The sequence below is a fragment of the Crinia signifera genome, chromosome 5 (genome assembly GCF_055691185.1).
Source record: "Crinia signifera chromosome 5, ASM5569118v1, whole genome shotgun sequence".
Lineage (NCBI taxonomy): Eukaryota > Metazoa > Chordata > Amphibia > Anura > Myobatrachidae > Crinia > Crinia signifera.
In genome coordinates, this window is record NC_139221.1 from 283,749,038 (window position 1) to 283,773,840 (window position 24,803).

The window sequence follows — 24,803 nt, forward strand, 5'->3', positions numbered from 1 at the left end:
ACATTCTCCTCTAATAGGTATTATATTGGACTTGTCCCAATTGATCTTTATCTCCGACCTTTTCCCAAATTCTTCTAAGCTTGTTAGTACGATTGGCATTTCTACTCTCTGATCTGCCATATATATCAACATATCATCGGCGTATAATGATATTATTTGTTTATTTCCCCCTTGTATGTGTATGGATTTGAAAGTGGATAGCAATTTGCAAAAGTTTTGCAATTCATTCGTAGATTTGCACAAGATGTTTCCTCTATCTGTCTTCAGTGATAATCAGACCATATAATGGTGCATGTTAGGACCTATAATTTACATAAATAACTGAAGAGAGCAGCAATTGAAAACTCATGACCCCATTGCATGGGGTGCCGGATGACGCTCCAACAGTGGGGATCCCGACAGTCAGTATCCCCACGTCAGTATCCCGACTGCTGGTGCTCCAACAAGGGGGATCCTGACTCACAGGGGCGTTATTCTCCCTTGTGGGGGTCCATGACCCCCATAGAGGGAGAATAGAACCTGTGGTGAGCGTAGCGAGCCACCAGGCCCGCAGTGCGGTGAGCGCAGCGAGCCCATAAGGGGCTTCTTTGCGGTCGCCCCCCCTGTCAGAGCACTGGCAATTGGGACCCCGATGTTGGAATACTGACTGTCAGGATCCCCACGGTCGGAGTCCCAAACCACACCCATTGCAGGTGCAATCCGTATGTGCAATCAGGTGCAATCCGGATGTGCTGATCTATGACCAGTGATGATTGCCGATCTATCAGGGGATCAGGGAAATTAAGCATGTTAAAAATACCTAATCACGTCGGGATCATTTTTTTTTTTATATCCTTGATGCGACCATCAGGGGATTGACCTTATGCATTTCAGAGGGGGACATAACTTTACAAAAATATTTGGTTATGATGCGCAGTTCAAAACATCTTAGCAATCACATAACTAGCAATAGTGAAAGAGATGTAATACCTAGGGTGACCTGTAATAGGCTGCAATTTTTTTCTTTTTTGGGGTAAAAAAGTGTGAATCTGCACCCTTTTAAAAAATCGCAAATGTAATAGGTATGGAAATTGCATATTAATTCGCACATTTAGCGGTAAGAATAGCATGTGAAAAAAAATTGTACATTACAAATGGCATTCAGATGTTTTCCATTATACTGTAAAGTAGGGGTGGGGAACCTCAGGCCCGGGGGCCTTATGCGGCCCCCGTAGCCGGTCTGATTGGCCCACCCACCTGCCTGGTGGCTTTGTCGGGAGTTAAGTACAGGGGAATTCTCGTGAGAGGTTGGTAGTTCTTGCAAGATTTCTCTTAATCAACAGCAGCCGGAGACTGTCAGTCCAATTCAGCAGCAGCCACCAGAGCGTGGGTCAGCTGCAGCAGGACAATTTGTACAAGAAATTTTTACATATGGCCCCCAAAGAATTTTTTTCCCCATACAAATGGCCCTTGGCCCAAAAAAGGTTCCCCACCCCTGCTGTAAAGTATAGAATTCACAAATGTAATAGGGTGCAATTTTTGGTAAAGTTACCAAATACCACCTAAAAAAATACACAAGGTTCAGGCTGGCAAATTTGACAGAAAAGAGAAATTCTCTGTAGAAGGTTCAATAGGGGGTGGTTGACAATCCAGTTGCAATGAGTAGCATAAAGGGGTTCAGCAATCCCCAACCCTTCAGCAAGGTCTGGTCTGACTGACTTAGCGGTATTTACTACAAACGCTTTTGCTCTGCTCGGGGCTCCAAATTACCACCTGTAACTCCGTTCAGTATTATACGTCCAGCTCCCCGCTGAAGCCATCAGCAGCTGTCTGTCATCGGACAACAGCGCTGAGCGGGTGCAGCTAAAATCGACAGGACGCTTATGCCTACAGCATTGCTGGATTACAATCATCCTACCTAAAGAACGGCTCGCTCCCTGCCTAATCTACTCTTCAGCCGTTTGTCATCTGGCAACAGCGGCGAGCGGGTGTCGATTGAGCCGCGTGATCATCCCTTATCTTCAACACCGCCGGACTGCGGCTATTACTATAAGGTAGTATTAAACACATTTATTCAAATGCAGAGCATTGTGCTTCCTATATCTTATACCAGCCGTTTTTACCATCTATAATAATTTGGATACTAATCAGTTGTACGAGTAATCAAAAATCTGCAACAACAAAAAAACCTGTGATACTTACTACATCTTTCACAAACTTTCATAAAAGGTGGTGTCTAATTATTTAAGACACTCCGAAGTTGGACACTTTGTATACTAATATAATAATAATTATATATATATATATATATATATATATATATATATATATATATATATATATATATATATAGTAAACTCTTTTCTTGTACACCTAATGATCCATACCCATTGGAAGGAACAGAGGAGAGACATTGGCATCAACTACATGAAACAAGCCAGAAGGTGAGGTGGGATGGACTAGAGCAGTGATTCCCAACCCTGGTCCTCAAGGACCCACAAAAGTGCACGTTTTCCAAGTCTCCACACAGAATCACAAGTGGATAATTAGCTCCACCTGTGGATCTTTTAAATTGCATCAGTGAGTAATGAGTGCACCTGTGCACCTGCCGGGTGACCTGGAAACTGTGCACCGTTGGGGGTACTTGAGGACCAGGGTTGGGAACCACTGGACTAGGGGATTGAGCAAAGTGGAGGAAGTAGCTGCTAAACCATGCACAAGGATGGGAGGCAGAATGATTCCGAGACTGAGGGACTGTGGCTGCCTACTCACATGCTATTGTTCTCCAGGTGAGGGTCATGTCAGTCTGCTCCCAAATAAAGGTAAAAGTCCACCTAAGACCTTTCCTTCAGGCCAACCAAACCATGTTTTTCTACATTATGGAAAAAGTCTGATAGTTTCACAATCACTACCCATGGTGGATAATCTAATTAGCGCCAAGCATCTCACGCCATATAACACAAAAAGGACTGGTGTATGCGGACACATCCCCAGTCTGTGAATGGCTGAAGATTGAATGCTGGTGGACAAGGATCAGTGAGGCTGTGGTTAAGGCCCCTGTTTGATTGGCAAAGGTCAGAGTCTGAGAAGGTGGACTGTGAAGATTGGAGGTTTCCTTCCTGCCCGGTATGTCATGGGGATAGTGTGTGCCTACCTGGTGAGGTGACACGGGATACAAATGGTTACCTTGCTGGCTGTAGGATCAAGCAGAGCTGTCAGTGGATCATGCCCGAGTAGAGATTGCCCAGAAGGAATCGGCTCATAGAGATCAATTATGATTCACAATGATTTCCCTTAATTAACATTATGGTGTTCTCAGTTGATTATTAGCCCTTCTGTAAAAGTGCTCTCTGTAGTACAGTATTCCTATACTTTCTCATGTTCATAGTATTGGGGGAGGTGATTGGCTGCGAAGTCCTGGCGGTCTGAGAGTCAGGTAACTCCGGAAATGCTTGCATTCAGTTCCTGCAGCAAATAGCTAGTAATTGCCCCAGTACTGCGACACGATCACTGCTCAATTGAATCATTTCATTTCATTGTGATGTGATAGTCGAGGATCTGGCTCTCCCTATACTGCAAATGGGACCTAGGTCTGATGACCCAGGTTGGACTGTTCACAGCACCCCATGAACAGGGTCGCTGCTGTGTCCAACTCTGCTTGCTAGCTGGGTTCGGTTGGCATGACACCTGACCAGGTTACAGTATAATTCAAGAACCCTTTCACACCAAACCATGACACAGGTATTCCTGACAATAGCTTGGATAGAAGCGGCTGTTTGAAAAGAGTATAACAATGATCATAAATAAAGACATACTTGCCTACTTTGCTTTTTCCTCTCTGGGAGAAGCCCAGAGAGGAGACCAGATACTACACGTCAGGGGGGAGTGTAATAGCTGGCCCCACCCCCATGCCAGTCAAAGTTTTTGCGGGTCTGCGGATTAGGGGAGGGGCAAAAATGCTACAAATTTACTCTATTCGTGTAGTTTTAGCCCCACCCCCCTAGCTGCGGACACATAAAATACAGTATTTGTTTCAGGGGCTGTGGGGGCTGCGGGTGCGATGCAGGAGACTTGCTCACCTTCCCTGGGGGACCCGGTTTTCATGAGCCTCCCAGCCATTGGGTGTGATAACTTTATTACATTTAGGATAGTTTACTGGGTTTAACTCATATGAAACATCACCACTTCTATCACATCTGACATTTCATACATGTTGTCGAAATCCCATCCACTCCCAATTGAGCCAGTTAAGCAACATTTAAGGCTACCACAAGCACAGGAGGCTGCATCCTCCATACAGCCGCAAAATAAACATTTACATAGGCTCCCTGTATCAAGCCATATCAAAGAGGCATCACTAGGAACAGACACACAGCCACAAGAGGTCACATGACCTATTGGTGACTATACCCATATATTCCATTTTCCTGAGCCATAAAACATCTATTTTTGTTATCATCCATCTATATATGTTGTATGTCAATTTTATCTTGTCAATGTATTTTTAATTAAAGTCGTGATATATATATATAGTCTTTGGTTCCCACAAATCCGTTGGTACCTACCCGCATAGCGCAGTTTACCCCCTTTTTTCCCTTTTTTTTGTATCCATTAACGGGAGTGACACCCCCGTACCACATAACTGCAGCATAGCACGGCAGCTCACCACTCAGCACCCCACCAGATACCTGTTATCTTTTTCTTTCCTACTATTTACAGGGGCTGTGAGTGATGGTTATTTTTAGTTTCTTTTCTTTTTTTATACTGTGCTTGTTAGAATTCATCTGGCCCTTTTGGTGTTAACCAGCGCTTCTATATGTACGGTATCCACTCTCAGCTTATTGGAGTCCTGTGAAGGTGCATGGAAGGTGACCTCTTCTCTGTACCTATTATTGTATGTTACGGAAATATCTGTGAAGAAGCTTACACTGCAGTGTGCTCAGTAAGTTGAGTGGGTAAGTAATTTGCTTTGTAAAAGTATTGTCATTACTCACCACTTTTATCCAGATCATTTTATTATGCTGATTTAGGGGCACTTATTCTATTAAGTTAAATAAATGTATAACTGTTAAACTTGGAAAACAATCTTAGCAAATTACAAAGTGATGACTTTTGCACATTGTCATATTAATATGGCTTGCATTTTTTTCAGTGGGTAAATGTATAAATATTCAGCAGATACTGTAAGTGTTGGTTGTTAGAGGTGTCCAGTTCTCTCCTGGTACAATTATTATTGTTTCAAATATCAAGACCAGCTGTAAAAGTGCAATTTCTAAGCTACGTCCAGCCTGTCTCATCTGCTGGATGGGAAGATTGGTTAACAAGTATGATGGTATTGGCCCAAAGAAAATTACCTTGCCTGGACGCTGAGGGGACGCAGAGGATGCCGGGGGCGCTGGACCATAGGGGGACAAGGCAAGTATGTAAAAAGAAATAATCCCAAAACTGTAAATATCCCTTATCTGGAATGCTCGTGGTCCCGAGCATTTTGGATAAGGGATACTCCACCTGTAATAGGAAGAAATACATCACAAGATTAAACTGCTATCACTTTAGGTCCATACTTTATTCAATTAAACTGCTTGGCTTAGCCTCACTAAACTAAGCAATGGCACATGAGGGCTGACTGTGGTACGTGTGCTACTTTTATATATTAAAATACTTTTATCATAGCACTCTGTAGATGTACAGCTAGAAGGTGTGAATCTCCCAACTGTGTGCCTAGGCACTCTGAGGAGCCACAAGACTCTTGCAGGAGTGCCTTGGGTTGGTGGTTAAGGACCAAATCAACTTACATACTGTATTTATGGTCAAAGTGATTGTCAAAATCAGTGCAAAGTGCCGCCAATCATAACACACTAGTTAAAAGCCCATCAAAATAATGGCTTAGTCTCTGCTCCTAGCTCCAATCTCTGTCTTCACAGCTCCTTCTCTCCATATCCAGCAAGTTTGAAACAGATCATGTTGCTTCACTTTCTGTTAAGGAGTAATTTGGACCACCAAGTGGCTTCGTAGTAGTCACTGGCTGTACTTCACTTCAGAGATAAGGAGTAGTTAGTAGTTAGTGTGTATATATATATATATATATATATATATATATATATATATATATATAGGAACACGATGGTATGGCACTCATAGCCAATAATTAATAATTTGAAGAGGAAGCCAGGTTGATAACCACGTTTCAATTTATGTAAATTTTCATCAGGTTAACCTGATGAAAATTTACATAAATTGAAACGTGGTTATCAACCTGGCTTCCTCTTCAAATTATTAATTATTGGCTATGAGTGCCATACCATCGTGTTCCTACAAATTGCCTTCTGTATAGGCACCGGCCGCAGTTACTTTGTTATAGGGAGTGCCGAACCACTGTTTCTACTATATATATATATATATATATATATATATATATATATATATATATATATATATATATAATGGCAGGGCCGAAACTAGGGTTTCTGGTGCCCGGGGCAAGACATTCATTTAGTGCCCCCCCATATATATATGTATATATATATATATATATATATATATATATATATATATATGCTTACAGACAACAGAAGGGTGATATTAAACCAACAAACAAGACAATATATCATATATTATATATACACTGTATTGTGAAATGAATTATATATTTATAAATGATCCCTCTAGAAACTATATGAACCTGAAAACAGGGACAGTGCGCGCCAATATGTCACAAACATACCTCCCAACACTGGAGGCAGAGGAGAGGAGACATCTGCGCCCAAAATTAGAGCGTTCACCTACTAACGTGGTACTCCTGCGAGGCTACATCCCCCATTTTTTACTCTATGAGGGCATGGTCAGCTCTCTAAGAGCTGTAGCCACATGGGGTGCGGCCATGGAAAATGGAGGTGTGATACACATATGCCCACAATAGTGCAGTGCCAGATACACATGACCCCAAAAGTGCAGTCCGTGATGCCCAATATACCTATGCCGCATACTGTGATGCCCATTATAAATATGATCCGCACCGTGATGCTCCATTATACATATGCCCCACACCTGGATGCTCATTATACATATGCCCCACACATGATGTCCATTATACATATGCCCCACAACGTGATGCTCCATTATACATATGCCGCACACCGTGATGCCCATTATACATATGCCGCACACCGTGATGCCCATTATACATATGCCGCACACTGTGATGCCCATTATACATGACACACACCATTATGCTCCATTATACATATGCCACACACCGTGATGCCCATTATACATATGCCACACACCGTGATGCCCATTATACATATGACGCACACTGTGATGCCCATTATACATGACACACACCGTGATGCTCCATTAAACATATATGTCACACACAGGATGCCCATTATACATATGCCCCACACCGTGATGCTCCATTAAACATATGTCACACACATGATGCCCATTATACATATGCAACACACCTTGATGCTCCTTATTAATGAGCATCAAGGTGTGGGGCATATGTATAATGGGCATCATGTGTGTGGCATATGACATGTTTAATGACTCATTAAACTTTAATGAGTCATTAAACATTTGCCACAGTGCACACATGATATCCATTTATACATCAGTAGGTATGCAGGCTGGAGTCAGACACAGTTTAAAAATGAAACATCGATTACCAGATGCAGGGAGATGATTGGGAGGAGCAGCGGCGTTGACGGCATGTCATGAGGCATGAGGGAAGGAGGAGGAATAAAGCGCGATTTCTAGCGCTGGGGATGGGAAGGCAAGTGCCGCTGTGCTGTGTCCTCACTTGGCGGCAGGAGGTCAGATAGTGACCTCCTGCCTCTCTGCCGTCGGGAAGCGCGTCATCGCTTGGCGGCAGGAGGTCACTATTTGAGGAACCGCTACACAGCGGCAGCCCGGCAGGAGGTAAACTTTACTGTAAAGACAGCGCCGAGCCACTGAGCACCCGGCGAGCTACCCGTCGCTCGCAAGCGACGGGTTAGCTAACAGACACAGTTACAATACGGCAGGCCAGCAGCGGGACTCGGGCTACATCAGTCCCCGAAACCCCGCTGGCTGTCTCCCGGACCTGACAGCGCCCCCCCCTCCAGCGCCCGGTGTGCGTGACCCCCCAGCCCCCCCCTAGTTACGGCCCTGATAATGGATGAGAGCAAATAATAGTTGACCATCATAGGCGTGCGCAGCCCATTTTCTTAGGGGGTGCACCATTAGAGGGGCGTGTCTATCACCGCCTACTGGGTGTGTCCATCAACGCATCAATGCAAACCTAATAGAAGGTGACTTATTTATATCTATGCCATTCAGAATAAATCACCCCCCACCACACACACATATCAGAAACAGGGACAGTGAACGCCTTAGGCGCACTGCAAAAATTTCCACTGTAATGCCCATTACACATAATTCCACACACTGTAATGCCCATTACACATACAGTAATGCCCATTCCACATAATGCCACACACCATTATGCCCATTACACAATATGCCAGGGCTTGATAATTAAAAAAAAAAATATGAACAGCTGGTACAGTGCGTACCAAAGACACGCGCCAAAAATTTACACCGCAATGCCTCGCACTGTGATAACCATTAAACATCGCACCACACACTGATGCCCATTACACCTCACACTGTGATGCCCATTACACATTATGCGACACACTGTGATGCCCAATACATATTATGCCAAACACTGATGCCAATTACACATTATGCCACACTGTGATGCCCATTACACATTGCACCTCACATGTGATGCCCATTACATGTGCCTCAAGTAATTACCCTGACACATAATTTCCCAGTAGTGCTCCTTACAGATTTCACATATTAGTGCAGAAGATGAGAGAAGAGGGAAGAAGAGCGCTCACCGTCACTGCCCTGTGTGGTGTGCGCTCAGCTCCTGTGCTGCTGAGCGGCTGAGCGGCTCATACCAGCACTGACAGACATTTGATATATGGTACTGGAGAGCTTGCGGTCAGACAGCCAATTGCTAACTCTGGCTGGCGATTCTTGAGCTCTGACAGGCTGGTAGACAGACGCCATATTTCAAATGTTCGTCAGTGCCAGTGTGTGCAGCTCAGCAGGCATGGAGCTGAGCAGCCACCAGACAGGGCCATGGCGATGGGCGCGTTGGGTGAAGAGTAGCCAAGCACTCCTTCCCAGGACCCAGCGTTCTAGGCTGTTTCCTGCTCAGACTGTTGACTTATCAGGCACCTTACTAGTTTTATTAGCATTCAACAACCCCCTCCTTGTGGTTCTGTTATTAAAATGTTGGCAGCCCCCCCCCCCCCCCCCATAGATAACTTAGTTCTACTGATATTAATGTGCCCGCCTCCCCTTAAGTTAGTTTATTGTACCTACATTATTGCACAGGTTTAGACTTGTTGCTTCTGGCATCACGGTCATTTGTGAGGCTCCTTATACTGCTCAGATCACTCGTGCCTGAGCGCAGTATCTTGTCTTCTGGCCCGCCCCCCAATCAGCCTCACGATTGGGTGCCAGCCGGATGCTATGGCGACTGAGAGGAGGAGGAACTACCACGGCCGCGTCTGTCAGTGTCCTCTTAGTTTTCAGGTATCCCGCAGCATGCAAACTGCAAACCGCGTAACTGCACAGTGAACGGCGTGCGAACGGCACCAAAGTAAGTTCCGCCCGTGGCGGCCACCAGCCTCAGCACTGGTCAGCAGCCATCCCGGTCGAGCCGCATCTTCGATGCTGCTGCCGGAAGGTGCTATAATCGTTTGGTGCGGTGGGGGTGCCTGTCATTAGGAGGTGCCTGTGCACCCCTGGCACCCCCCGTGTGCACGCCTATGTTGACCATTTGCTTTGAAATGCTGGTAAACTGCCAAACTCAAACTGTCATTCAGATACTACCAGGTTTTTGTTCCAACCAGCCAGAACCAACAATCAATCAAACTTTTGGCCTACGCGTTCTGTGAAAGAAATGCTGAAACTCTACAGTGCCGTGATTCAAGAAAGTTTGGCAAACACTGACACATGGATTAAGATGAGATATCTGGCAACTACTATGGGGTGGTGAGAAAATAAGTCCTTGGTGTTAGCTATCAGTGCCTAGCCAATCAACTCCCAGCTGTTATTTTCAAACACAGTTCATTGGCTGGTGCTTTATCTCCTTTCACTTTATCTCCACTTTATCTCTTCTCCAATCTTAATACATCTGCCCCTATGTACAGTATATTAATAATGCTGAGAGTGCCACTTGCCCTACAATGCTTCTGGTAGGTAATATATATTTTTACCATTTTATTGAGGTGATTGTGCCAGTCATCATGTCCCCCTTCTATTGGGAACTATCACAGGTAGCATCAGGCTTTTGTTTTATATTTCTGCCCAACTCTTTCAATAAGGTTTTTTTTTTTTAAATAAAATACGTAAGCGCCTACCTGTCTGGATGTCAGGGACAGAAGGGACATAATGTAGACTGCTAAAAATATTATGCCTAAAGGTGTTGCCTTACGGTTTACTAATTGCTGGAACCTGATAACTCATTGCTTGGTTTTTGTTGGCTAAGATAATTTCTCAAGGTGTTTGTGCACTGATTCATCATTATATCTGCTGATGCCAGCTGCTATTAATATACATATTCCTGCAAGCTGTATTGGCCTTGAAGCAAGACAAAAAAACATAAAGCCGTGTGGAAAGAAATCATTTCTGTGACAATGTGTTTCTAAACTTCAATATAAATGCCAGATACAGACTTTTAATTTTCCTTGCAAACTTTTATTAGAGAGAATAACTCATTATTTTCCAGGCCTGCCGACCATAAAGCACACCGTCCTGTCGGCCACTGGAGAAAAAAACTACTTATACTGTACTACTTTATGTAATATGCCATTTCTGGAAGGATTCCTCTACTACAAGGAGGATATTGTTTAGCCAGGTGTTGCAGTGAGCCCTTCTCAACCAGCTGGTACCAGATTTCCCTTGCACTATTATTTGCAGAGATGTTCAGGTTCTGATTTACTCTGATTTCAAAGCAGGATCTTATTGGCTATCCCAAATCACATGACAGTTGTTGACAGTTGATAGCCAATAAGATCCCGCTTTGAAATCAGAGTAAATCAGAACCTGCACATCTCTAATTATTCGTATGATGTTTTATGCTTATGTAGAGTTTTTATTTTGTGCATATTCATTTGCATATCTAGCGTACACCAGCGGTGGTAGTGATCACAGCAGGATGATTCTTCGTACAGGTCTGAACTGGGCGTAGGGATCATTGGATTGACAGCAACTGGTCGACCCAGTTGTTGTTGACCTAGTGACCGTATACCCGGATTGGGCCCCATCTCTGGTGGTGAGGTTGTGTGCGTGCATATAGTCACTCATGCGCATGCGCAGACCCCGGAGCAAACATATTTGGTGAATTTTTCACTTGCCGGGGTGTTCGCAAAATGAGTGACAGGCAGGGGGCGGTCACTGGGATCCACCCAGTGTTTTATGGGCGTGCCCAACCAAACGGTGGGCACACATATGGAAATGCTGGGCGGACCCCAGCAAATGCACGTATGGCCCTGCCTGCTTGGTCAAGGTGGATAATGTCACATGTCGTCAGCGCCTGCCCCAAAGCCGCCATATGAAAAGTACAGATGGGGCTGGCTTCATCCTCCCTGGGGGAGCCTCGTCACGCCAGCCTCGTCAGGGGGCGCGCGCGCACGAGACGCCCGCATGCCCCCTGGACAACGGAGCCTGTCTCCGGTCTCCGCTGCCTCCCCCAACGTCACCGCCCGTCGCCCTTGCCACCCCGAGCACCCCCCTAACCCTGCCCATCTCCCCGCAAATGCGGCGAGTCACAGGAACCGGAAGTCGCCAGCCGATACCGGAAGTCATTGCCGCATTTGCGGACTGACGCTAATGATTGGACCTTTTCATAGACAGTTCCCCTATAAATAGGGTCACTATTGTTACTGCAGCCATACTCCTTGAGAAAGGACACATTGGTGTCCGAAACGCGTTGGAGCAGGCTGCACCTACAGACTGGGAGATTTGGAGAAGGAGTGACCTCTCTGTGGACTGACGCCGTGGCTACCCGGGTCCCAACATCTGTCACCGTCTATGCCCATTAAGAGAGCCTTTCACCTGGTTCTCCATCCTATATGGTAAACTTCACCCCTTCTCCTCTCTACTGGATCTGTGCATATTTTTTAACATTGACTTGTCTTAGTTGTGTGTACATAAATAAAAGTGGTATTGCGCAATCGTTGTTCTCCTCTTTTCCTATGTGGGAAATCCATTTTGGATGGAGTGTGTGCTGACCTGGAGTGTGAAAATGGTCCAGAGTTCCTAACTCTCGCTGTCGTTATTTTGGAGAAGAGGATCGCCACAAAATCCTAAGGGAGGTGTGGTTGAATCATTTATTGTGAGCGCTGATAGTGAGGACCGACCCCCATTTGTATCCTTGGTGATACTTACCTGTTTCGCATAACCCCACTACGCATGGAGTTGATTTTATATAGCGTTGCGAGCACAGTAATCCACGTCCCCTCGCAGGGCTTACTACGCTCACCACACTATATAAAATCAACTCCATGCCTAATGGATAGTGGGGTTATGAACAGGTAAAAAATCGCATCGGATCGCATCAGATCGGCCAATATATATCGGCCAATATTACATCCGATATATCGGCCGCCGTGAAACTAAACAAGTACCAAATAACTCACCCAAATCTAATTCTCTCTGCACATGTTACATCAGCCCCACCATTAGAGAGGGAATTTGCTTTGCGACTGAACCAGAATAAGGGCCAGTATTTGATGTAACTATGGCAAAATAAAGGAAAAAGGGAATCTACAATTTTTTTATAAATATGGATATTACAATCAGTTTCTCTTTTCTGAGATAGAATGGATACCTACATTTATAATGGAGTATTGGGTTTTTATTTGGTAATTTGTAGTATAATAATAATAATAATAATAATAATAATAATAATAATAATACATTTGGTGAATACAGTAAGCAATCATTTCCATAGTTTTTATCCTAAATATTTAGGGTGAGTGAAGAACACATCCGGACTGACAGCAAAGCAATAGACAGGCCGCTGTTAGCAAAATTATTGTCTTCTGAGTTATTTATAACACATGACTCAGTGTCCCACAGATTCAATATTTGCCCTACATGCATTTAAATTCAATTCCTGGTACCTTTATCTCTCTAAAATATAACATATTATAACTTCCTTGAAACTATTTTTATTTGACTTGTGTATACATTAACATACGTCAATATAGATTAGTGCAGTTGTATGGAAAATAATCTTGCAAGAAGGGCCCCTTACACCTGAATATATAATATAATTTTATGACCTTCCAAATGTAAATCATTGTGGAGTATTCTGGTTATCTATCTATCTATACATCTATCTATTGGAGGTGGTTGTTAACGAACTGCGAGAGTGCACTTTGGCCATCGTTGGAGGCATGCACACTGAGCGATATACTGTACTGAGCGATATCATTTAGAAGGTCTAAAATGAGTAATATCGCTCATTATATTGCCCAATATCTATCTATCTATCTATCTATCTATCTATCTATCTATCTATCTATCTATCTATCTATCTATTTATCTATCTATCTAAAAGAAACTGCAATTAAATTGAATGTGAAATGCATTTTACAGCAGCATCTCGGAGTGCTGGGCATACCCCTAATATGACTAGAAATGTGGCTTCATCATTTGCCCTTTTTCATGCATGTGCCATTCAGTCCCAAACCTTAATTCCTGAACCATTGAATAATTGGTCCAGTCTATGCAAATGTGAGTGAAACCCCATACACACTTGCTGATACCCCCCACAGCCGATATTGGCCGTGTTGGAGACTCAGCGAGGGGGGGGGGGGGGGGGGGGGGCAGGCTTTGACAAGTTCATACATACATGCCGATGCCGGCTAAGAAGCTAGCTATGGTGGGGGGCTAAGCTGTGTCTGCAGCATTGCCATTGTTAACGAGTACCTCCCTCGCTTGAACATGTAGGGCGAGGGAGGGGGTCTTTAATGATGTGCAAGAGCGCACATTGTTAACAACATTCAGTGTAAACCCTAGAATCTTGATTCTTCCTTGAACAACCTCTATTACCTGAGCCTAGTTCCGGTGCATAACCTCTGTATGATTCCTGCCTCTTGTTGAGCCCTAGTTCCCATCAACTCCTGCTCCATGTTAATATGCCTCACAATGTATGATCAGCTCCTACGTCAGGGCACACCAGTCCCTTACATGGGAACGTAGGCAGAGGTCCACAACCTGAATGCCGGACAACTGGTGAAAACCACTGGAATGTAAGACTCCACGGGCCAAATGTAATAGGATGAGAGTTTCAGAAAGTAAGAGATTTTGGGAGGGTTTCCCCATGTTTTTTAAAGGAGCAATCAATTACACTGCTAAACCAGGTTGATTTTGCCATGTAATTGATTGCTGCTTTAAAAAACATGGGAAAACTCTCCCAAAATCTCTCACTTTCTGAAACTCTCACCCTATTACATTTGGCCCCACCTCTGTGTTGGGTCTCAGCTAATCTTAAAGTGTTGGTCAGCACCCATCATCCATCCACAATTTGTAGCACCTGCCTTTAAATTGCCATTGAATTGGTACACTCACTTTTCAAGGCTTAGTACATCTCACCCTATATGTTAATTGTATATGCACTGATGAGCCTAGTGACTAGATAGATATGGCTTATAGTTTGTATCTAGCTTTTGGGTGTGATAAGGTTTGTGTCAGACCTGAGGGTTTAGTCCTACTACGGTAGGCATGGAAAGCTAGAGCTTGATCTGAGGGTACATGGTGGTTTATACCTAATTTTATGCCACTTTTCTCACTGAGTCCATCCGCGTAATGTGGCCACAAAATTTTGAATCCCTGCGTTGAAGTGGTTAATGTTGAGGCAGGTTGATGGTATTGGTTGTTGCTCTTCCAATCAATTATATGACTTATCAAGTGCAATAAAAACTGGAGGGTGAGTGAAGGCATCCAGGTTGAAGGCAACCTTTCCTGAAAGATTATCTCACTGTTTCTTGGTTGGCCAGCGGTCACTAAAGCCCCTTTCACATTGCAGTTTTAACACGGCATATTGCCGATTTTTAACTGCTTTAAAACGGTACCAGCTGCAATATGAAAGCTCCACAATCAATTTACCGGTTACAAAATACCGGTATTTTGAAACGTGTTAAAAGCAGGATCCTACACGTTTCTGAGCCGTTTTCCCTGCAGTCTGAACAGCTCAGAAACGGTATTTGCTACAAATGATGTTTTGTACAGCAGGAAAAAAACTTTTAAAATTACATTGTATGGCTTTCTATGGGTGAAATGGGTTGAATCTGAAGGTACAAAAATGGTATTGAAACTGCAATATACCAGTTACAACATGCAATGTGAAAGGGGTTTAACTGGATTTTGACCCATTTAAAAAAAACATTTACAAAAATGAGTTGAAAGCAGGTTTTTGCAATGTGAAACCAGCTTTACTGTATCAGGTCCTAGTGGCAGCAGTGTATCCAGGTTCTTCTTCTGAGTCCCTGCAGTTATGTGATGCGGAGTTCCAGTATAAACAGCTCATGAATGCCATTCCAGTAGAGCAGTGGTGGCCAACCTGTGGCTCTTGAGCCTCATGCGGCTCTCCCCCTTGTAAAGTGCGGCTCCTGCTCCCACTGCTGCCCGCCACCCACCGTCTGTCCCAGTCCCCCTGCTGCCGGTTCCCTGAATCCCTTCTCCTTCTGAGGGGAGGAGAGCGCACATCGCGCATCTCTCCTACCCCTTACTGTGCATCCTTGTGACTGGGCCATCCGCCAAGCAGAGCTCGTCCAGCAGCCAATCAGGAGCCGGCCAGCGAGCTTTGATTGGTGGGCGGCCCAGTCACAGGGAAATGAGGGGGAAGGAAACGCGCAGTGTACCTGTGCTCTCCTCCCATCGGTGACATGACAGGAGGACTGCAGGGGGACACCAGACTGTCCTCTCCCCACCTGGCAGCAGCAGCAACAACGGTGAGTGCTGCTGCTGGGAAATTTGCACTGTGGGGGCATAGCAGTTTGTGGCACTGTGGGGGCATAGCAGTTTGTGGCACTGTGGGGGCATAGCAGTTTGTGGCACTGTGGGGGCATACCAGCTTTTTGGCACTGTGGGGGCATACCCGGCACCGTGTGGTGCATACCTGGCACCATGGGGGGCATATGTGTATCTAGCACTATTGGGGGCATATGTATATATGGCAATGCACTATTGGAGGCATATTTGTATCACACCCACCCAAGGGGTCAAAATAGACTACGGCCCTTTTTTGGCGCATGCGCCTTCGGCGCGCGCATGATGCCGGCTCTTTAGCTTGACTACTGATATTTTTCGGCTCTTTACCTCTGACCGGTTGGCCACCCCTGCAGTAGAGGTATGCAGGTTTGGATTTACCGGTATTTTCTCAGATCTTACTGGCAATCCAGCTGTCACATGTTTTGGAGCCAAATCAAAATACATGTTGAGTATCCCTTTTTCGAAATGCCCAGGACCATGAACATTTTGGATAAGGGATTGTTTTGGATTTCTGAACATTTTTTTACATACAGTACTTACCTGGTCCCATGGAGGTCCCCCGGTGTCCAAGGTGACCACTGGATTTGTCTTTAGCGGCATCCCCGGTCCCAAGGATGCATTGTATAAATATGTAAATCCATGCATTAGATAAGGCAAAAGCCTCTCAGGGAATAAGCCTTTCAGCTCCATAAACATTTCTGCTAAACTTTTGACATTTTATATTAATATGTATTGAAAAAAAAAATCATTTAGTAATACTGACAATCTTTTTGATGCTCATTTGCCCTCCAAATACCCTCTAAATGCATTCTGCAGTAGAATGCTATACATTATAATACAAGTTCTTTTTAAACAATCTTTCCTAAATTTCTCCATCTCCTCATTTTCTGTACAGCCTATAAATAATTCAGTACTGTAGTTCAACATTAAATTTATATTTTTTTGAGCTACATGTATATATAGAATATGCCTTCAAGGAGTTTTCAAACTGTAAGCACTTTTGAAAACACACTTTGAGTAAGCGCATGCCAGTTTAGACAACGTGCAAATCATTTAATACGCTATTACTGACATAGTCATTGACTGTAATGTGTAGTCTAGTGCTACCATGAGACAGAGAAAAACAATGCAATATTTATGTATTTTTTTTCTTTCTTATAGACCTCACCGATTTTTTATTTTTTTTACTGATACTAGTAATTTAGAATTGCTATCACTGCCGGAACACTTTAGTTGTTCTACATATAATTATGTGGAGAGACACTGACAGTTGACATCAGTTATCACCACTTGTCTCGGCTGCGTTGTACTAAACTTTCTGTTTTTGCATTATGACAATTCAATTTAAATAACGTTGACAGCAGTGGATGTTTTTGTAACAATGCAGACAGCTACATATTTCTTTATATTGCACTAAAATAAAGTACTGCTATTAACCATCAGCTTCTCCTGGTAAGTTACAGGGAATCTTGGAAAGTTCTCAGAAAAGTTCTACATTCTTTTGAAGTCTGGATTTGCCAAGTGAAATTTGCCTAGAAGGGATCTAAAGAATAAAAAAAACACACTGGTATAAGGGATGTGTTTACATGCTGTACTTGGAGTCTGACATCTCTGGGGCAGGGTCTGGAGGGTGTCCAACCACTAGATAAATATGCATGTTGCAGGTGGTAGTGCCAGTGCTACACTTATGCAGGGGTTGGTTTTTTTTTTAAACGGCATGGGGTCCCCCCTCCTGAGCATAACCAGCCCCAGGCTCATTGGCTCCATGGAGACGCTTCGGCCAATGACGCTATCAGCCTCTGTAGCGCTGGGACAGCGATACAGAAGGTGTTGGCTGCACCGGAGAAAGCCGGCTCACCCTGCTGTCAGTGCAGGGTGAGCCGGCTATGCTGCAGACAGACCAGCGCTGGATCCTGGCTTGGTAAGTATATTGGTGTAAAATTGAGGTGTGTGTATGTGTGTGAAATAAAGTTATACTTTTCTGTGTGTGTGTGGTTTTTTTTTAACATTTTTTTTACAGGTGGACTACAAGTCCCAGCAGGCCATTAATTGTTTAAACTTGTGGTTCTCCAAGTTCCAGCATGCTGGGGAGTTCTGCTGGCACTTGTAGTTCTGCATAAAGCAATGTTACGTATGTGAGAATTAACCCTATCAGGCCGGTGTCCACTGGCCACGGGCACAGGTGGCAGCCCTGGACAGGTGAAGCCTGGGGGGACCCCTTTATATGGGGGTCCCCACTCCTCCAGGTACCTTGTCCAAGGCTGACCAGCCACGGTGCTCATGTTTCGGCCGGGGGACCTTATATTAAAAAGTGTCCCCTGTCTGTGGCATGACACCGCAGGCTGTTGGAGCCCGGTGTTGGTTTCAAAATACGGGGCCCCCCAGATTTCTTGTCCCCTGTATTTTTGGAACCAGGACCGGTCCAAGAGTCCGGGGCTGGTTTCAGAAATAGGGGGAACCCCTATGCTTTTTGTCCCCCCGTATTTTTGGAACCAGGTCCGGCTCAATGAGCCCGGGGCTGGTTATGCTCAGGAGGGGGGACCTCACGCTGGTTTTTTTTTTATTTTCTAAACACAAAATCGCACATTTATTCAAATTCGCACATTTTCATGCCTAAAAATCGCACATTTTCATGCCTAAAAATCGCACATTATCGCACTTAATCGCACTTTTTTCTGGAATATGCACCTCATTAAATGTGCGAATTCGTGGCAAACAATGTGATTTTAAAAAGTGCGATAATGGGCGATTTTAAAAGTGCAATAAAATCGCATTCTATTAAATGTCACCCATTGTCTCTTGTTTTCATTACACACATACCCTCCTTATGTTGTCATTTCATGTGTCAGCAGTGTGAACATGTTCACTTTGTCACATACAAAGTTTCATCAATGTCGACATTAGAACTGTTGGCATTGTGATGTCTACAATATGTACACACACACATATATACACTGAGACAGCACTCAATATTTATTTATTATTTATTAACAGCTTCTTATATAGCGCACACATATTCCGCAGCGCTTTACAGAGTATAGTTGAACATTCACATCAGTCCCTGCCCCAGTGGAGCTTACAATCTATATTCCCTACCACATGTAGACGCACACACAGACATTCTAGGGTTAATTTTGTTAGGAGACAATTAACCTACCAGTATATTTTTGAATTGTGGGAGGAAATGAGTACCCGGAGGAAACCCACGCAAGTACGGGGAGAATATACAAACTCTGCACAGTTAGAGCCATGGTGGGAATCGAACCCATGACCTCAGCGCTGTGAGTCAGTAATACTAACCACTACACCATCTGAGATATAGGGCAGTGCGGGGTCCAGAATTAGTAAATAACACTTTTCTTGCACGAGCGCTCACATTTTATTAGCAGGATCTTTATTTGCAGTTGGTCTTCTGGGGCTCCTTGATCTTCAAACTTTTTTCAGGTATAAACGATGCCACTGAAATGTGAGTGCTGGTCCTTTTTCTTCTTTCTTGCATGAAAAAGTGAGTGTTATCTATACCATATATCTATCTAAAACACAAATCAGAGATCTAATGGTTTACATATATTATAATATCTATCTAATATGAATCTAATAATTGTGTATCTAATATGTACTGTATGTATTGTGCTATTTATTGAATAGGAGCAGGTGGTTTCAGGGAGAACTATGAGCCTCACACTATATCTACACTACATTGCACACGGCAATAGTTCCTCTTCCTTTACAATTATAAACATGACACTTTTCAGACACAGAGACAGGAGATTTCACTTTTTTCCCCTCCTTCAACCGAAACTCCTTTTTTGGTTTCAGGTTTACACACAGGTAGACAGGTGGGGATTGTGGGTAGTGTGTTCTCATTCTTATTACTGGGCATGTAATAATACACCCATGGACTCCAGATCCCATCAGCCTGTGCACTCTGGTATGTCAGTGAGTAGGGCTAGGAGGAGTGGGCAAGGTGTGTCTGAGTTTGCCTAGTCTTGCTCAACAAGCTAATCTTTACTCTCTGCAGTTACCTGCTTTACTAGGTAAACAAACAGGGACAACCGAGCATGGGGAGAGCACCATGAATAGATTCACCTGAGTTGAATTTCTATAAAACGTAAGTTTTTATATAACATCAACTACACAATCATTTTTTAAACAATGTTGGATTTCATCGAAGTGACTGAGATTTATGTAATGACTTGGAACTTTGTATAAACTGAGCAAGGACGTTTCAATTAGAAGTGTCTGTACGCTTTATTGTTATGTGTTATCTATATACAGTATAGTTCAGTCATATCATACAGTTTTCTTTTAACATATTGGTTTTTGCATATAAAATTTCTAAATGATGATGATGGTTCATACAATAGTACTGAAGGAGGTGTTCCGATAAACAGGTGTCTGTCTTTGGAGCTACAGTGCAGTATGCTACTGATAAAATGTATTCATCTGAGCACAATTAAAAAAGGCTACAAATGATTTTTGTGCTGTAGTCCCCTGAAAGTAATATATTGCAAAAATAGTAGTTTACAGTGTTTTCGGATGACAAATATAAAGTATTCCAATAAAAATGCAACATATTAAAAAGAGGTAAATGATTTCTTGGGCTACTTTTATGAAATCACTGTAACAAATCTGTGATCTTAGACAGGGAATGCTGACTGTCCCATTTCTTTACCCATTCTAATGAAAGTGTTACCACCACGTGTTCCTTTAGCAAACGGGGAAATGATTTTAAATGAATTAAAGGACCTGCTGTATATTACCCCTATCTTCTGACTTTGTATTTCAATTCTATTAATTATAATATATAATTATAATAAAGCATTAATTCATTCATTTTTCAGCTCAAAGTTATCCTGACATAACAATAGCAGATTAAGTAATTCCATGATTTCCCATACACAAAGTTTCTCTTTTGGTGGTTACCTATGGTGATTGCAATGCTATCACCAACACTGACCAATTGATAGGGTTCTTTGTTCTATCGCATCTATCTTGGGGCTTTCTCCATTGTTATTCCTTGTAATGAGCTCTAGAATTCTTCCACACAGTGTTCCCCATTGTTCTACCTGTAGATTGTAAGCTTGCGAGCAGGGCCCTCCTACCTCTGGGTCGGGCCGTTATTACCCAGTTTGTTTTATCACTGTTGTTTGCATTGTAAAGCATAACGGAATATTCTGCGCTATATAAGAAACTGTAAATAAATAATCCTCTTACTGCCTTCCAGAGCTCTATCAATACTTGTGATATATTTGAATGTTTCTATAATAGCCCATTTGTCCCTTCTCTCCTCCGAGCTGTACATGTTCATCTCTTGATGTCTTTTCTGATAAGATTTGTTATGGAGTCAGTGAAGCACGTTAGCAGCTACTTCCTGTTTTATTCTCTATTCTAGGTGCTACGAATCTGTATATACAGTATGTGGTAATATAAACTGCTGTTTTCCCATCACTTTTTCCTATATAACCAAGTATTCTATGGGTGCCAGATGGGGTCCCGACAGTTGGGATCCCGACAGGCATTTCCCCGACATCGGGATCCCGACTGTCAAAACACTGACAGTCGGGTTCCCGACGGTCGTCGGCTATTTTCCCTCGTGGGGGTCCAAGACCCCCATAGAGGGAGAATAGAATCGGTGGCTCGCGGAGCAAGGGGCTTAGTTGCGCTCACCATGCTGTCTGGGTCCGGCCAGTCTGGATCCCGACATCGGGCTAATGACTGTCGGGATCCCGACTGTCGAACCCCTGTACCACACCCGTATTCTACTGGCTGTTCCAGATGCATGCTTAAGGGGTTTATCTCCTACATTTAGTTAAGTATCTCAGGATAGTGAAGGACCCCTTATTTTCTCAATGGGGACAATGGGGTTTTGGCTAATTTACCAGGCTAGAGATTCTGGACTCTGCACTCTCCTAAAATTGAGGTGACACTCATTGTTTTGGTAACCAGACGTCATCTGCCCCTTCCTCTGTCCCAAGTGGCTGCAGATTGTCAATTACTTGCATTCTGCAGCTGTTGTACATCCAACATTGCAGGAACGTATTGTATTCGCGCAGTAGGGGTCGTGCACATGTGCAAAATACAGAGCATACAGTAAGTACTTTGTGACATACAATGCAACAGTAACAGGATCTGAATTCGGCCCCTGTATCAGAGGCAGTTCCAGATGAGGGCTACAACGCAATTCAAAATTCAAATATGGCTTCCACAACAACTGCTAGTGAGTCCTGGGCAGCAATGTTTGGAATGTCGGTTGGTGGCTCCCCTATTTAGATTTTGGACTGTACTGCAGCCTCAACTTTTTAGCTGTCACTGGTTGGTACCATAACTCATGGAGCATTTTATCTTCTAAACAATAGCTCTGCTAGATGTCAAAGTAGTAAAGAGCCTGTTTATCATTTGTTTGAGCAATATCATCCAAAAATGTACCTACAGTAACTCTATGAAGGATGGACAGAAGATATTGGAGATATTTGCTGCTGCTCCTCCATTTCTGACAGCAGCCACAGTCCCAATAGGTATCTATGGGATATGCAATGCTGTCAGATTTACCGAGATCGTAAAATTTGAATCATTCTGTAGCTTGGGTCCGACAGCTAACGTTATTTGCAGATAGCGGTAGACGCTCTGTCCTATCCTATGGGCTACCTTTCACAGACATCACCTGGAAACAGTTCCTCTGGGACCCTCCCTGGAAATGGAAGCTGCATGGGCCTGGTCACTAGACTGCGCGTGCACATTATGTGCCAGGATTCCCCATATAGTAGTGATGAGACAGCTGGAGCAACTACTTAGCATCTAATACACATAGCAAGGACAGGTGCTAGAGTGATACGTACAGGTGGTATAAAATTTCTTATTGCCATGCATAGCAGCGATAAGAGATAATTATCGGGTGTAAAACCCAATAATTGATACATATGCCCCATCCTCCATCAATGGACACATGTTTCTCCCATGGCCCAAGACTTTAGCCCATCGTGGGTGGGTGCTGCAATCTTCAGGTCTGTGTATGATTCATATACAATTGCATAATATTGGCTCTGTCCTCAACAACCAGCCCTGGAATTGCAGCATGTGCTATTACCGTATAGTCCTACACAGGGTTGCCTACTTTTAAAGTTTCCTCACCAGGAGAAGCCTGTAGAGTAGACTGTCAGCAGCACGTCAGAGGGGCGGTGCATGATGTAAACGTCATCAAGCCCCACCCCACAGTAATGCAAATACCGCAATTTGTGGGTCTTCAGGGAGGGGTGGAGCTAAATTACACAATTGTGCCCCCCCCCCAAAAAAAAGCCACAAATTAATGCTACGGCGGGAAGATGAAGGGGGCTCCACTATCCAGGAGGGTTGCCCACCTTTCTGGGGGGCCAGGAGGGGGACCCGATTTTCGGAAGCCTCCCAGCCATTCCAGGTCCTGCAGTAGACAATTATATGGCACAGAGTGGGTACTGTTATCATGCAGTCTAGGGACCTCCAGTATCAGGGAAGCCTTGGCCATGGCCTGGAGGCTTACACTTTTTTTGTATATTTGTATCTAAGATCGGACTTCCCTACTACCATGCACCTTTTCAAATCTTGCTGCTAATGTCTCTTTATGTGTTGAGGGAAAACTGTTTTGTGTGGCTTTCCAGTCTAGAACAACCCCCACCCTTTCAGTACATGAGGAGCATTACTAATTTTAGCAGCATTCAGACTATTTTGTGTATCTGTGCATGTGTGTTTGTTTTTGTGTGTATGCATGTGTTCTACAGCATGTGTGTATATGTATGTGTTTTATGTGTGTTCTGTGTGTTTGTGTATGCGTGTGTGTTATATGTATGGCTACCTCCCAACTTTCATAGATCAGGAGGAGGAATGCACCTCCGACGCTCACAAGCGCGCCGAAGGTGCGTCAAACATTTGGGGGCATGGCCTAACAATAGGGGCATGGCCTATACTTGCAACACTCTCGCGAGGCCACGCCCCCATTTTCACCACTGTGGGGCATGAATAGAAGCTTTGCGCACAACTTCTATTCACGGCAAAAGTGAGCACGGCCAGCCACGGGAGGGATGCGGGAACATCCCCAAAAACCGGAACTAAACTTCAAGGATTTTTTTAAATACTGTTTTACATTAAGTTTCTATGATTATTATTTGTTCTAATGTAACAAATTATTATTAAACTCATTTAATCATTATTTCGTTATTTGTGGCTGAGTGTCAAATTCAAATGACTTTGACATTCTTCTTGGTCACTGCAATTGTTTATCAGTATCATGAACAGAGACCACACCTGTGTGTGTGTGTTGTGTGTATGTGTGTGACTCACAAAAATATGCAAAGTCCCGTAGACAGAAACAATAGCTGCCAAATGTTTATAATAAACACAGGTAAACCCACAGATCAGCGGATGTGGATAATGTGGATAAATGTTTTTTTAGTGACTTTGCTGTTACTCATATGATTGTGTATTTTCAGTATTCCTCTGACCCTTTCAGAGATTCCTAGAGGCCCAGGGAAATCCAAATTAATCATTGATTTTAATGTTTAACTTCAAATAAAATACTGATGTGCTGGATTATTAGAGATTTTAAATTAGAAGTGCCTTTCTAGGTTAGCAGTTATTTTAGACTCCTCCCATTTTGTGCCTCCACAATGCTGCCATGTATGTGCCGTCTGCTGACTACACATGTGATGTGATGGGTTATGGTATATTAGACGCCTCCCATCATGTTGTGCCTCCACAATGCTGCCATGTATGTGCTGTCTGCT

General features: G+C 43.6%; 1 protein-coding gene across 1 annotated transcript in view; it reads left to right on the plus strand.

The window, feature by feature from the left end:
* Positions 1 to 20,020: 20,020 nt before the first annotated feature.
* Positions 20,021 to 24,803, plus strand: part of MACC1 (MET transcriptional regulator MACC1) — a 42,062-nt gene continuing 37,279 nt past the window's right edge. The window contains exon 1 of the mRNA XM_083189138.1: positions 20,021 to 20,158. The gene's annotated coding sequence lies outside the window, so the exon portion shown is untranslated. The remainder of the gene's footprint in view (positions 20,159 to 24,803) is intronic.